Source organism: Gorilla gorilla, chromosome 2 (genome assembly GCF_029281585.2).
Source record: "Gorilla gorilla gorilla isolate KB3781 chromosome 2, NHGRI_mGorGor1-v2.1_pri, whole genome shotgun sequence".
Lineage (NCBI taxonomy): Eukaryota > Metazoa > Chordata > Mammalia > Primates > Hominidae > Gorilla > Gorilla gorilla.
Window position 1 is genome coordinate 32,941,904 of NC_086017.1, and position 15,312 is coordinate 32,957,215.

Consider the following 15,312-nt stretch of genomic DNA (forward strand, 5'->3'; position numbering starts at 1 on the left):
CCACAGAGAGGACAGTGCCAAAGTTGAGTCTGGTCAAGAAGAGGGCTGAAAGGAGTGTAACTAAAGTCTGGTCAAGGGGAGGGTCTTTGTCAGCATATGGGAGGCTGTCAAAAAATACTGACCAACTGGGGCTGAGCACAGTGGCTTACACCTGTAATCCCAGCACTTTGGGAGACCAAGGCAGGCAGGTCAGGAGTTCAAGACCAGCCTGGCCAACATGGTGAAACCCCCATCTCTACTAAAAATACAAAAAGTAGCAAGGCATCGTGGCAGGCACCTATAGTCTCAGCTACTCTGTAGGCTGAGGTGGGAGAATTGCTTGAACCCAGGGGGTGGAGGCTGCAATGAGCTGAGACCAAGCCACTGTACCCTAGCCTGGGCAACAAAGCAAGACTCTGTCTCAAAAACAACAGCAACAACAACAACAACAACAACAAAATACTGACCAACTGAATGAATGAACAAATTCTCTCCCCCAAAATTAAAGTGATAGATTTGCTATTTAAGTTTTTTAATTGCTTCACTTTTCCATTTTATCTTGCTCCCAAAAACACCAGTAATAATAAGAATAAACAAGAAAATAAACTCTCTACTTTCTTTCAAGGTGAAAAGAGTAAATCTTCATAATTCTTGGTACCTTTTGGCATTTATTTATGCCTCAAAACTTTATTGAGAGTTCACTGTAATGTGCTGATTACTCTTCCAGGCATGCACAGACAAATCCAAAGAAAACATCTCTGCCTTCAAGTTCATTGTATACTAAGTTCATTGTCACTGTCTACTGTATGATAAATACATAAAGAGATGGGCTATGGAAAAAGAAGCCCTGGTAGCTGAGATGAGTAAAAGGTAGAGAGGGAGCCCCGGCTGGCAATGAGGCAGGAGGAAGAAAGACTCAAGTGGAGAAAAATGTATTGAGAATTTTCCAAATCAAATGCCTTATAGCAAGACTTCCACCAGAAACCCTGCCCATCTTCCACAAAATTACAAACCCCAGGTTATGGTGGATGTGATTCAATTTGTTAAATGAGCCAGCAAAGGAGTGAGGTTGAGTCAAGAGTTCGTCCAGGGCTTAGACAAAGGAACAGCTGCACTTCTGGGTCATGTTAATGCATGGAAATCATTCTTCTGTGGAAGAAAAACATTTAGTCCAACTGTTTTAGGGGTGATGTTGGTGTAAAAAAATAATAACAAATTGCATAGATGTCCATGAGGATATCACTGTAACTCCGATGAATTTAGAGGGATGAGGAAGAAAATGTGCCCCATGTGATGCAGTGCTGCCACAAAAATGCTGATCACATGTACTGCAAGCTCAGTGGCTCTGCAGGAGAGGACAAGTCCAAAGAGGAGAGAGCAAAGTTGAGGCACTCCCCCCTGCTGCTGCTGTTCTGGGCATGTGCCCAGCATCACTTGCACTCTCAGTGAGATGGAGGGTTAACTACAAAACCGAAAATAATATTTGATAATACTTGTGTATTTTTAAAATCTTAATGTGTTTGTTATATTTCCCAATAAATAGACTTTTTTTTAATTTTTAAATTTTATCTCAGGGGTACCATAAACCAAAGCTGACTAGGTGATCCCAGATTGCACCAGTGGAAAGGCTGGCAAAGACAAGACTAGATCAATGTAAGAGAAGTAACATTTGGAGGCAATAATTTCCAACATGTTCATTTAAAAATTGTGCTAATTGGAAGCTCTGCTTCTTCCATGTGAAAGCAACTAATAAGCTGATGACAGCAGAATCAGGCATCAGAACCCCACAAGGAAATTACAGATGTAATAGATACCTCTGGGTGCATATAAGACTTTTAAATCTAAATTGAATCTTTATTTAGAAATCAATTTATGTGGGTAGACTCTTTGCCCAAGGGTATTTATTTGCTACTTTATGAATGTTTCAAGCCAGCAATTTTTTTTCCTAGGTTTATAAATGCCTCTGACTAAATAAAATATGAGGATAGATTTGTATGATAAATATGTTTTTGACATTATCTATTTATTTGTCCATTGAAGTGTACAGACTTTATCTAAACACAGTTATCTATCAAACTATTTATTTTATGAAATAAAATTATCTATAAATGGCTATTTCCCTCTGTGCCCTCTAAAAGAACTAAAATAGTGAAACTTCAATTTATCCCAGAGATTGTGAGGTCAATCTGACCCTACTTCCAAATCAGTTAAAGGCTACTCAGATTTATTTAACCACTATTACACATCACAAAATACTTTACATAATTTAAAGAAAATGAGAGAAAATTTTCTCTAAAGCCTCAGCAATTGCTCCTTTTTAAACTATATTTTCATACCGTGGAAAAAAAATAGGGTCATAATTCAGGCCGAATCAGCCTCTAGACATAGGCTGGTAAAGGAGGAAATGCTCCCTAAATTTGATGGAACCAGAACAGGGGAACTGCCTCCACAAGGGGTGAGCACCAAAGCTGATGGTCAGCAACCCACACTACAGATTCCATAAGAAGAGACTGCACTTATCCGGTTAACATGGATACTCAAAGAGCCTACAGAAGCATTTCCACTTATTAGTGAATGAGGAGGTCAAGGGGTAACAACATCAAGAACCCATGTGGTCCATCTGATTTGGGAAAAGATTTCAGCAAATAGCAAGGAGCATGGAGAAGAGAGTCCAGATCTCAGCAAGAACAGATTTATCAGTTGCTGAAATTTAGGGCAAGATTCTAGTCCCAGTAAGTTTCTACCAGGAACCAAGGAATAGACACATTGATACTGGCCAGGCAAGGTTAGTGTAGAGAAACTTGGGATTTGATCATACATAAGCTAAACAACCTCATTGGTAACCACTGGGAAAGGTGGGCTCCTAACTCTAGTCCCTGCCTCCACCAAGTTAAACCCCAAAATTACATAGCATTATTCAATATGCCTCTTGCATTCCCTGAAATGGTACAACACGTAGACTCTGCAAGATGAAGTGAGGAAAACTCAGCTATCAAAGAGAAAAGTAGCATGGAAATCACCAATGCAACAGCTACATTAAACAATAAGATAATGATGAAACAGTAAATATGTTTTACTAGAATCACAAAAAAATTTGAAGTGATAACAGTGTTTTAGTGCCGCTCTCACAAATGTCAAGGTTAGAAGCAGGCTTCAAACCCCACTTTCTCTTGATCATCAAGTTTCTTATTTAAGGTTTTTTTTTTCCGGCAAAATCTCCTGCTGTGCTTGAGAATTTCTTAATTACATTTTCAAGTTTTCTGCTATCATGGCAGAACACTACATAAAGTAATCATGGAGCTAATAAAAAGAATGAAAAACTTTTTGTATTTTCCCAAAAGCATACAACAATGCAAAGTTATAAACACAAACTTAAATGGTTTGCTCCACATTTGTCTCAGCAAATTAAAATGCCATCAACCCTTTATGGAGAAAATGTAGACAGCAAAAATAAAACATAGCAAAATGAAGATTTAGAGACTGAATTTCAATCCAAACTCACTGTGAGATTAATTGAAAGCTAAAATTTGAAAAATCTAAGTAATTTCCAAAATTGATTGGTTTTTTTATGATTTAAACTATAGTAAATGTTTGTGGTAAAAACTTTAGGAAGTGTAGAAAAATATCAAAAAGAATAAAAAACACTCAAAAGCCCAATGTTCAAAGTTAGACAAAACTAACATTTGAATATACATTCGTCCAGTCTCTTTCCTAGGCATATAAGTGCATTTTTCATATGGAGGAATCATAATACACCGAATTTTTTATAACCTGCTTTTCTCCTTTAATCACAGGCTGTAAAAATTTCATGTTATTGAACGTTCTTTAACAGCATCATTTCATTGCCTCCAAAGTATTTCAAGAATATACTATAATTTTAATAACCCCTTTTGAACATATAGTTTGTTTACAATTTTCCCTTATTGTACAAAATGCTTTCATAAGTTTTCTTTTACATGTATCTTTGTTCACAACCATGACTATTTCCTTAGGATATATTCTTAAAAGTAACATTGCTATATTTAACGATATGCAGATTTAAATCTTTTGCTATACATTGCCAAATTGCTTTCTAAAATGATTGTACCAGTTTATATTTACCCTCCCCTCTTTAACAAGAGAATGTTTCTTTATAGTATCGCTAATAACATCGGCTTCTAATTACCATCAGACTGATAAAGAAAATGGTATTCATTTGTGTTTGCATTTTCCAACTACTAGTCATGCTGTTTCTTTATGCTTATTAGCCACGTAAATTTCTTGTTTTACAACAGTCTATTATATCCATTGTCCATTCTTCTACTGGGCTGCTCAATTTTTTCTTATCATGACAACATCCTAGGTTATTAAGCCTTTTTAAGATAATATATTACAGATGTTTTATACAGTTTATCACATTTTAATCATCTTTCTGGTGATTTTTACATACAGAAGATTTCTCATTTCTAAATAGTTAAACCTATTTATTTTTCTTTTATACTATTTGTATGCTAGAAAGGCTTTTCCCACCCCCAAGATCATATAAATACTTACTTATATTCTCTTCTTTAGGTTCGTTAATGAGTTTCATTTTTTTATATTTGGTCTATAATCCATCTGGAATTTACATTAGCATTAGAAGATTCTAACTTTATTCCTTTCCATATACCTAAACACTTGGTCATGTACCTTCTATTTCTGTGGTTTTTCAAATACCTTTTTAAAACACTGGAATGCTTTCTCCAAGCAAAATTATTTTACATGAGATGCCATTATATGTAATACAAATATAAATGGAGCTGTGCTATGAACCAGAGGTAGGGAAAGGGGTACAGGGTAGCGATTTTCTGCATTAGCCTGCAACACTTCACAGAGCACCATTTGCAAATTATTTATTCTTTTCCCACAGATTTGAAATATCATTGTCATATTGTATTACCTAACTTGGGTCTGCTCTGATCTTTCTGTTCTATTCTGGTCATCTGGTCATCTATGCTTTTAGCAGCAGCCTGTTGTTTCAAGTTATAACTTTAAAATATACTTTCAAATCTGCACTTATACACACACACACACACACACAGACACACACACTCACACACCACATTGTTTTTAAGATTTTCTTGATTAATTATGTCCATTTGTTTTACCAATATGAACTTTTTTTTTTTTTCTTGAGATGGAGTTTCACTCTTGTTGCCGGGGCTGGAGTGCAATGGCACAATCTCGATCTCGGCTCACTGCAACCTCCACCTCCCAGAGGTTCCAGCGATTCTCCTGCCTCAGCCTCCTGAGTAGTGGAGATTACAGGTTCTCCCCACTACGCTGGGCTAATTTTTGTATTTTAATAGAGATGAGGTTTCACCATGTTGGCCAGTCCATATGAACTTTTTAGTTGCTCTTTTAGTCTTATTCACCCCCAAAGCTACCAATTATATTTCAAGAAGATGACATCAAATTTACAAATTGTTGTGGGGTTTGTAGACATCTTAAATTTGAGTATTTTGATCTAAAACTGTAACACACTTTTCCATATTTCAACTCAGCTTTTCCTTTAAGAAAATTTACATGAATTTTACACATTTCTTATGATGATTCTAACTAGGTATTTTATATGTGTTGTATTATTGTTATTGGAATAATTATAAAACATTTCACATCTGGTTATTATCAATTTATAAGAAAACTTTGTTTTTGCTATTCTCTTAATGATTTTAAAATTGTTTTTGTTGATTCTTTGAGGTCAGTAGTCAAATCACCATCAAAGAGTAATCTGTCTTATGTTTCTGATTTCTTTTTGAAATCTAATTGCATAGGCTAAACATTCCAGAAGAATGTTAAATGATACAGATGCTAACGAGGACTCTTCTTCGGACCTTGATTTCGACAGGGATGCTTGTATCGTATAAAGTTTATATGATACTATTAAGTATCATATAAACAATTTAAAATAAACATTGCATAACATATTGATAAGGACTTACTTTTCTACCCTAAGTTTTGTAAAGATCTTTTTTTAAAATAGATGTTGATTTTTTCAAGCTCTTTTTCAGCATCTGGCTCTCTTTCTCCTTTCAATTATTAATATGATTAATTACATTGATATATTTTCTCATATCAAGTCATCTCTGAATTTCTGGAAGTTATTGATTAATCATATATTGTTCTTTTAATATAATGCTAGATTTGATTTGCTAGTATTTTATTTAAGAATTCTGCATCTGTATTTGTAGGAGAAATTAGCCGACAGCATTAGAGTTTGGATACTTTGCTAGGTTTTGGTATTAATGTTACATTAGCTTCATAAAATGATTTAGGAAGCTAAATCTAATATCATGATTTTAATAAAGTATATGCTTCCAGGGTAAATTGCAAACATGGCTCATTATCAGTAAATGATGAACTATTTCATTTACATCAATGAATTCCATAAGACAAAGGGTTTCCCCAGCAAGGTTAGGCAATAAATTGTAGTACAGATGATGGTAAAGACTTTGAGTATAGCCAACACAGGGATTTACAGGTAGATTCAACCATTTAAAAAGAATACTGAATTCTAATACTTAAGTTAATACAATTTGCAGGGATAGCATGTTTAGAAGGGTCATAGTGGTATGACCATTTAAAACAGACAAGGTTCACTAAAAGTATCAAAATGGAAGTCACTATGAAGCAAAGTAGTATAATGTACATAAGCAAATTCCATTCAGCAAATATTTATTGAGTACAGTTATTTTACCAAATACTTATATACCTGGTATACCAGATACCAGATATTGTCCTAAATGCTGTAAGATATTCCCAAAATCCCTCTTGGGATACTTGTTAAAAGCAAGATTCCTGAGACCTGGCCCAGGTTTACTGAATTTGAATTACAGGAGAGGTATCAAGCTTGTTTGTTTTTAATAAGCATCCAGATCATCCTTACCATCAGGAAAGTTTGGGAAACCCTGGGTATAGAAGATTCAGAAATCAGTGGGATATCTCTAGTGGCCTCATCAATTGTTGCACTGAGGAGCACTGGTCCTTGGGACACGCACTGGACATCCAAGATCTAGACTTGAAACTCAGCCTCCAAATGAGACTGAGGGGACATCCCTAAGCCACAGACAGGTTTGTAGAAGCCCCTGAATTTCTCCCTAGAGGTGCTTAGGGGTGCAATCTGCTTATTAAGTAGGGGCAAAGGAATTTGTTTTACAAGTTTGTTGCATAGCAAAATCACTCTTTGTATTTGATCGCATGTTTAAGTGGGGTGGCTTTGGGAGACCGATGGAAATTATAGAGAGACTAAAGCCATTCCAAGCCAACATTTGGCACCCTCACTGCTACAGGAGTTGGGCCTTTCTCTCAAAATACATTTTGACCAAAAAAAAGCCTGAGTCTTTGTCCTTATTAAAGAAAAGAAAAATGTAAGCCTTCCCCATGGACAGAATTCTGAATGGAAACATGAAGATGCAAGTGAGAGCAATAGCTTGAGAGGTTCATGGAATTTGATTATTTAGGATGGGGAGAATTTAACATGTGCATGGGTAGAGAGAAAAAGAAAAGTCAGGAGAGCAAAATTTTGAAGCTGTGAAAATGAGGGAAGGAATTTGGAGTAGAGCAGAGGAACCAGGACAAGAGTCTGGAGGTAACCAGACTGACTGCTAGGAGCCAGGGTAGGAGGCAGTGAGCAAGAGGGAGGAACGTGGGCATATGAGTGTTGTCAAGCTGCCCCTGACTCTTCTCAGCGTTGGAGCCTTTGCTGACGACTCTGTTTTCTGCTCGTGATCTGAACCAATCCCGACTAAGAGAAGAAAATTATTAACAACCTGAGCCTCCAATCAGGACACCTGCAGCTGTTCTCCTGTGCATAGATCTGTTCTGAAGTGTGCCCAGGGTAGATACTGGATATCAAAATGACCACCAAGCTACCACCTTCCCTTAATCAGACTGACTAGCCAATCTCACGTTCATCTCAGCTACTGCAAATGAGTAAACAGTTGTTCACATTTTGTCTGCCTTTCCTAGGAAACAATAGATCTGGCCAGGCAAGGGGCTAGAGTTACAGCTCCATCAGATCAGTATTGTCAATTGCTTTCATGTATTCTGCACCTTAGGGCCAATGAGCTTATGAAGGAGGCAATCAACCTCCTCTTGTAGAGATTTCAGCTGCTCTGTCATAGGGCCACATCCTTGAAAACACCCCTAGAATGGAACAGTGCTTCTCATAGTGCTGTCCTAGGATTAGTAGCATCAGTATCACCTGGGAACTTGTTAAACATGCAAATTCTTCAGCCCCATCCCAGACCCACTGAATCAATAATTCTGCAGGTAAGGCCCACCGATGTGGATATTAACAAAGCCTCCAGGTGATTCTGATGTGTACTAAATTTTGCAAACCACCATCCTAACAAAAAGGCCAGTTACTGCCAGGTTCTCCTCTCTCTGGCCCTTCTCAGTAGCATCTTGAGGTAATGGCTTCTGTGTCTAAGCTAGCTCACTTGCTCCTGCTCACTCAATTTATTCTCACTGGCTGTTTTCTCCTCTACTGGCCTCATCCCTTCATCAGCAGGGTCTGATGGAAGCCCCTGAATTCTGTGTTTCTGGCCAGATTCCACCTCCTTCTAAAAATTCACAGCCTCAAACTATTATCTTGATGGTGACTATCAACACCACTTTTCTCATGCCTTTATTTCTTCATCCAAGGACTCTAGTCCCCATACAGTTCTATGTAACCCTGCCTTCCTCCTTTCCCCAACTCCTGACAACACATTCACTGGGCCCTCTGGAATTTATGAACCATCATCAGCAAAATCCCTAAAACCTCAATCTCATCTCTTAATATTTGCTTCACTTTATTGTTGCAATTTAAGGCTCCAGTTGGGAGTCTCTTAAATGGTGAGCCTCATACCACTGGGCATGAAGTTGGAGTAGGTGTCCCTCATGCTCCTCCTTGCTATTTCCAGCCCATTCTCTCTTCTCTCCTTCTGAAAACTCCCAGCTTTGAATCTCATCACCTTCTAACATCCATTTATTCTTCTTATAATAGTCATTTACCCACCTCCAAATCACTCTTACCCACTCCTTGAAGATATTATCTCTGGTTCACAGTACTACTTTCCTCATTCTTCAGGATTTCCATATTCACACTGGTGATCTTTTCAATAACCTGGTTTCTCAGCTCCTTGATCTCCTTTCCCCCAGTGATCTTATCATCCCCCCTACCTCAGCACTTACTTCCATGGTCACATCCTGGATCTTGTCATCACCAATAACTCATCCCCTCCATGATGACAATTCCAAGCATGTCACTCTCATAGCTGCTTTCCATCTTTCCAGCTCACTTTTAGTCCAATTCCAACAGTGCTTCAACTCCATCAAAACCTCATCTACCTCATGTTGTCATTTTCTTTCCCAACTGGACTCAGATTTTTATCTTCTATCATTTAAATCACTCCCTTGCACACACCCTCAATTCTCTTGTTCCTCTCTCACTTCAGACTCCAATTGGGGAAAAATGAAACACTGCTGAAATCCTCCAGAAAGTGAAGGGTAAAAGTATGTCTTCTGCTGAGATTCTTAAGGAACAATAAGGCAGCTAACCTTGAGTATTTTCTTTGAGCTACACATAGTTAAGAGTGTCTTCCATATATTGACTCAATTAATACTCATAATCCTATGAAGTAGTATTCTGTAATTATTCTATTATTATCTTACTTTACAGATGATATATCCCTCAGAGATAAAAGAACTTGCCAAGGCCAGACAGGTAGTAAGTGACAAATGCAGAGCTTGAAGCCAGGCAATCTACTTCTTGCACTAAGCTCTTAACCACTCCATGATACTGTCTATGAGAGGATAGATATAGGTAGATGGCATGTCAACATGAAAACTGGGGTAAGCCATCAGGTAACTCACTCTGGGTCCTTCCAATTTTTTTACTTGAAGGAAGAAGTGAGAAGGTCTTCGAAAGTGCTGATCAATAGAAATACAACATGAGCCGCGAATGTGAGGCATATTATTAATTTTAAATTTTCTAACAGCCACATTTAAATCACAAAAAGAAACAGGTAAAATTATAATTAAGCCCATCCTGTCAAAAATATAATTTCAATACTATATCACATATCAATTTTGACAATCTTTTACATGTCCTTTATGTCTTAGAAATTCATCATACATTTTAGACTTAGAGTATATCTCCATTTAGACTAGCCATATTTCAAGGGCTCAGTGTCTGCCATACTGGACAGTGCAGTCACTGGTAGGATGAGTGAGAGTGAACTGATAACATGTATGGAGATTAAGCATTTAAGGAGAAACATAAATTACCTGTTGTTTGGTTTATCTTAGGTAGTTTGAAGGAACAAATAACAGGACTGACAAGTAGAAGCCAGATCTATATTGAAATAAGACAATATAAATCTCTATGAGTGTCTATTTATATATGTAATGTATGTATACACTTGCACAAGTATGTTGGGTGCATGCAGATTCAGCATTCATGATTGGTAAGCCAGAAACTAGCATAATTCGATATCAATAGGATTTAACATCTTCCCCCCACAAAGTACTTAAGCTACTCAGAATAGAATATAGTCTTCGTTTGGGAATTAATCCCTGGTTGTCTTCTGTCTGTCCATCTCTTCTCTAATTTTCAATCTTGCAGTCCTCATATCCAGTCTTCTTTCCAGTCTAGTACCTCAGACCCCTTTCAGACCTTCCCCTTGCTCTTCACTGTGTAGAATCTCTCCTCAGATTCAGACACCCATGGGTTAACACAGTGATCATAGACTCACTTTGGCCCTGCCCTTGACCTTTCCACACCCACACCTTTCCCTCAGCCAGTTTTATTACTAACACGAAACCATGTCCTCCAGAATGACACCAGAGATTTTCCCATTAAGTACCTACAGTCAACACGGCATCCTCGTCTTCATTTAATTCCCCCCTTCATTGAAATGTTGTCATCTCTTTAGTAGTGAATATTCAGTAAGATCCAGGATCCAGAGGATTGTTTAATTGCCATTTAGGTTAAGAATCACAAAGCAATTTACCTGGCAGCCAGATTGGAAGACAGGAGTTAGAAAGGGAAAGTAAAATGGCTGAAAAAGTTGTATAGCTATAAATATATTTTTATTTTTAAACTATGAAGCAATATAATAGCTATGAAATCGAATCTTCTTCCCTAGGGTAAGTAAGTAACAGAGTATCATAGGCCTTGGCAGGCAGAATAACCCCATTTTCCAAGCTGGAAGATATCATCCTTTGATCAAAAACATAAGATCCTTTCATTTTCCCCACTATAGTCAGCGCTTCAATTTCAAAGGCCACTCGCTGTTTCTGATCTGTTATCAGTCAGGCAGACTCAACACACATAGAGAAAGCCACTTTGGTAGATGCTGCGGCCTCCTTTATCACAAATGCAGACTTAAGGATCTTATCCTTCTAAAACTGTGCGGCACAACGAAAAAAGGCAGAAGTGGGGGCAGAGGAAAACGAACTTCATGATGGGAAGTTCCAGTTTATTGAGAGGAGCAGAGATGTCAAACATAGCTGAAATATGGAAAGTCGCCTAATGTGGCTGATAAATCCCTTTGTTTCTGAGCCAATGTCACTCCTAATACTGGGATTTCCAAAATAAAAATACCAGGATGCTGTTGGGCAGGTAAAAATATGACATTGCAACCAGGAAGGAAGACAAGTTAATATGTTCAATGACCCTAATACATGTCAGGCACGGTGCAGTCTTTTTAAAACACAGCAAACCTCACAATCCCCTCAGCATGAAGAAAAGGGGGCTTAGAGAAGTTACACATGGTATACTCTTAAGTGAACTGTCGTTCAAATCCCTGCTTCTCCCACCCTGAAGCCGAGGCTTTTTCTTTCATTTTCATTGTTTGTTTTCATCTCTTTCTCCTATAGCACCCTGCCTCCATAGAAACAGGAGGCGGCTTGGGTGTGTGTCGGTCTGTGGACTGGTTTAGCCAGAAGGACAAGCCCAACCACACAAACATTTGTTTTCACTTTGTCCTTTCTGTGTACATCATAATTGTGCACCCCTCAAAAAATGTTAGGTTAAGTAAACACAGGACACATAAAAACATCTCTGCCTCATCCCCACAACATAAATCATAGTTGCCAAATGTTAAATTTGCTGAATTGGTGGCTCACCGCTCTTAAACTACTAATTTACTCACATGCTTAACTTCAATGGAACCACAGTGTAATGTTCTTCAGGTGATTTTTTTTCAGGGGCACTGATATCACTCATCCATATTATTCATTTAACAATTTTATTCAACAAAGGACAATTAGATAAAGGACAAAAAGGCAAAGGATGGTTGGAATGGAAACATTGGAATCAAGTCAAACAAACTATATACTCCAATAATAAATGTAGTTTCCCCAACTAGTTTTACTTCAGGCTTCTATTACTTCCCCATGTTTCCTTGTGTGATATTATGAAATGCATATTTGGTCTTCTTCCCCATTTCCTGACTTAAGCCTTCAAAATCCTTAGAATTCCCAAGAGATAAGAGTATCTTTTGTTAGCCAGGTGTGGTGACTGCTCGCCAGCAGTCCCAGTTACTCGGGAGGCTGAGGTAGGAGGATCACTTGATCTAGGAGGTCGAGGCTGCAGTGAGCTGTGGTCATGCCACTGTGCTCCAGCCTGGGCAACAGAGCATACTGTCTCGGAAAAAAAAAAAAAGAAAAATAGTATATTTTGTGTTCTAATGAGATGACTGGTGGCTGGGAGCCCCTAGATTACCTCAGGATGGGGGCTGGTTGCCAAGGGAACTAACTGTGAGATTGGAGGATTGGAACCTTCAGTCCTACTGCCCTCAGGGGGTTTCCACATTGGCAAGCAAGCACTCATCCACACATGAGGAGGGAGGTGCACCCCAACTCCATAAGGACAGAAGTTTCTGCACTCAGGAACCTTCTAGACCTTGCACTTCTCTCTTTATCTGGCTATTTGTTTGTATCCTTTAAATTATCCTTTGAAATAAACAGGCAAACATAAGTAAAGTATTTCCCTGAGTTCTGGGAGCTGCTTTAGCAAATTAATCAAACTGGAGGAGGGGCCCTGGAAATCCGAGTTTATAGCCAGTGGGTCAGAAGTTCCTGAAGCCCAGACTTACGACAGGCTCCTAAAGTGAGGGGCAGTCTTGTGGGACCAGGCCCTCAACCTGTGAGACCTGATGCTACCTCCAAGTGGATACTGCCAGAATCGAATTGAATTAGAAGACACCCACCTGGTGTCTGCTGCAGAACTGATTACTTGCTTGGTATGTGTGGAAAAGCCCCACACATCTGGTCACAGAAGTGTTCTGTGTTGTAAGAGTATAGTAGAATGAAAAAACAGGGTTTTTTTTACTCATTACTTGCATGAATTTTTTGTGAATGAACTTACTTTACTGGGTTTTTTAATTTTAAAATTATTTATAATTTTATAATTATATATAATAAAATTAATTATAAAAATAGCACATACTGTGGAAATATATACTCACTAGATTCTCTGGGTCATGTTTGGTGTGGATTCTTTCACACCTTTTTTCCATATGCTATACAAACATTTATAATTATACAGAAAGGTTTTCCTCCTTTTTATAAAAAATACTATATACTATTCAGGCCAGGTGCGGTGGCTCACGCCTGTAATCCCAGCACTTTGGGAGGCCGAGGCGGGAGGATCACCTGAGGTTGGGAGTTCAAGACCAGCCTGACCAACATGGAAAAATCCTGTCTCTACTAAAAGTATAAAATTAGCCGGGCGTGTTGGCACATGCCTGTAATCCCAGATACTCAGGAGGCTGAGACAGGAGAACTGCTTGAACCTGAGAGATGGAGGTTATGGTGAGCCAAGATGGCACCATTGCACTCCAGCCTGGTCAACAAGAGTGAAACTCTGTCTCAAAAAATAATAATAATGAAAATAAAATAAAATATAAAAATTACTATACACTATTCAATAATTTATATTTTTTTCATTGAGAATATATCATGCCCACCCCTCCAGATCAATACATGTAGGTTGATTTACATTCTAAGTAGTTATATCATTTTCCATTATAACTATATCAAAATATATTTCTCCAGAGATGAACATTTCGGATATTTTCAAGTTTTTGGTAGATGCTTTATTATAATATATACTATTACAACAACTTTCTTGTACACATATTCTTATGTACAGGTAATTGGGGCTACAGCTCATTGTGATATAGCCCTCAAAACAGAGTAATTAACTCAGGGACTATGCACATTTCTTATTAACAATATTGTTGTTGTTGTTGTTGTTGTTATTATTTAGAGATTGTCTTACTTCATCACCCAGGCTGGGGTGCAGTGGTATGACCACAGCTCACTATAGCCCTGAACTCCTGGGCTCAAGTGATCCTCCCACCTCAGCCTCCCAAGTAGCTAGGACTACAGACGTGCACCAACAAGCCCAGCTAATATTTGTTTTCTTTTTTAGCAGAGACAGGGTCTCGCTATGTTGCCCAGGCTTAACAATATTATTGAGACACAGACCTTAAGTGTACAATTTAATCAGTTTTAATGTATGCCCACACAACTGACTGATACCCATATCAAGATATGGAACATTTCCACCATCCAGAAAGTTCTCTCATGCCTCTTTCTAGTCATACAAGTCCCCAAACTGTAGATCAGCCACAGATCTAATTTTGTGTGCTTTATGATTTCCTACAAACAAATTATAAAGTTTGCATCTTTTGGTGTTTGGCTTCTTTTGTTCAGTATAACAGCAGTAGTTTATCCATTGTATTGTACAGATATACCACAATATTCATTTCTTTTGAACTGTATGAATATTCCACAATATATTCAAATATGCTTCTAGTGATGAACATTCAAATTGTTTCTGGTATGTTTTATCACAATAAAAATGTTACGAGAAACTTCCTTGCGCTTATGTTCTTAGGTACTAGTACTTATTTCATCACAGGATATAGTCCCTTAAACAGCATTTTTTAATTTTTAAAATTTTTAATTTTTAAAAATACTGCCAGTTGCCTTCTCATTAGGTGACAGCAATTCATACTCCCATCAGCCGATTTCCCCACACTTTAATCGATCTGAAGAAACTCTTTGGATATCAGGGGTATTAACCCCTAAATGTTAAACATTCATTCATGGGAACAGTCACCTATCAAAATATTTAAAATACATGTATTGAGCTGAAACTTTATGTGGACTACTTTGCTGGGCAATGGTGATAAAAAGTTAAATAAGGCCTGATCCTCATCCTCAAGTGGCTTACAAATCAGATAAGAAAAGCAATACGATTAGCAAGGATGAAGGTTTTCATCTGATGCAACAGGAAAGGAGATTTAAGAAAATCAT

General features: G+C 37.8%; 1 pseudogene; it reads left to right on the plus strand.

Annotated features, from left to right (window-relative positions):
* LOC101133124 (large ribosomal subunit protein eL24-like) overlaps nt 1–15,312 on the plus strand; it is a 55,020-nt pseudogene that overhangs the window by 38,302 nt on the left and 1,406 nt on the right.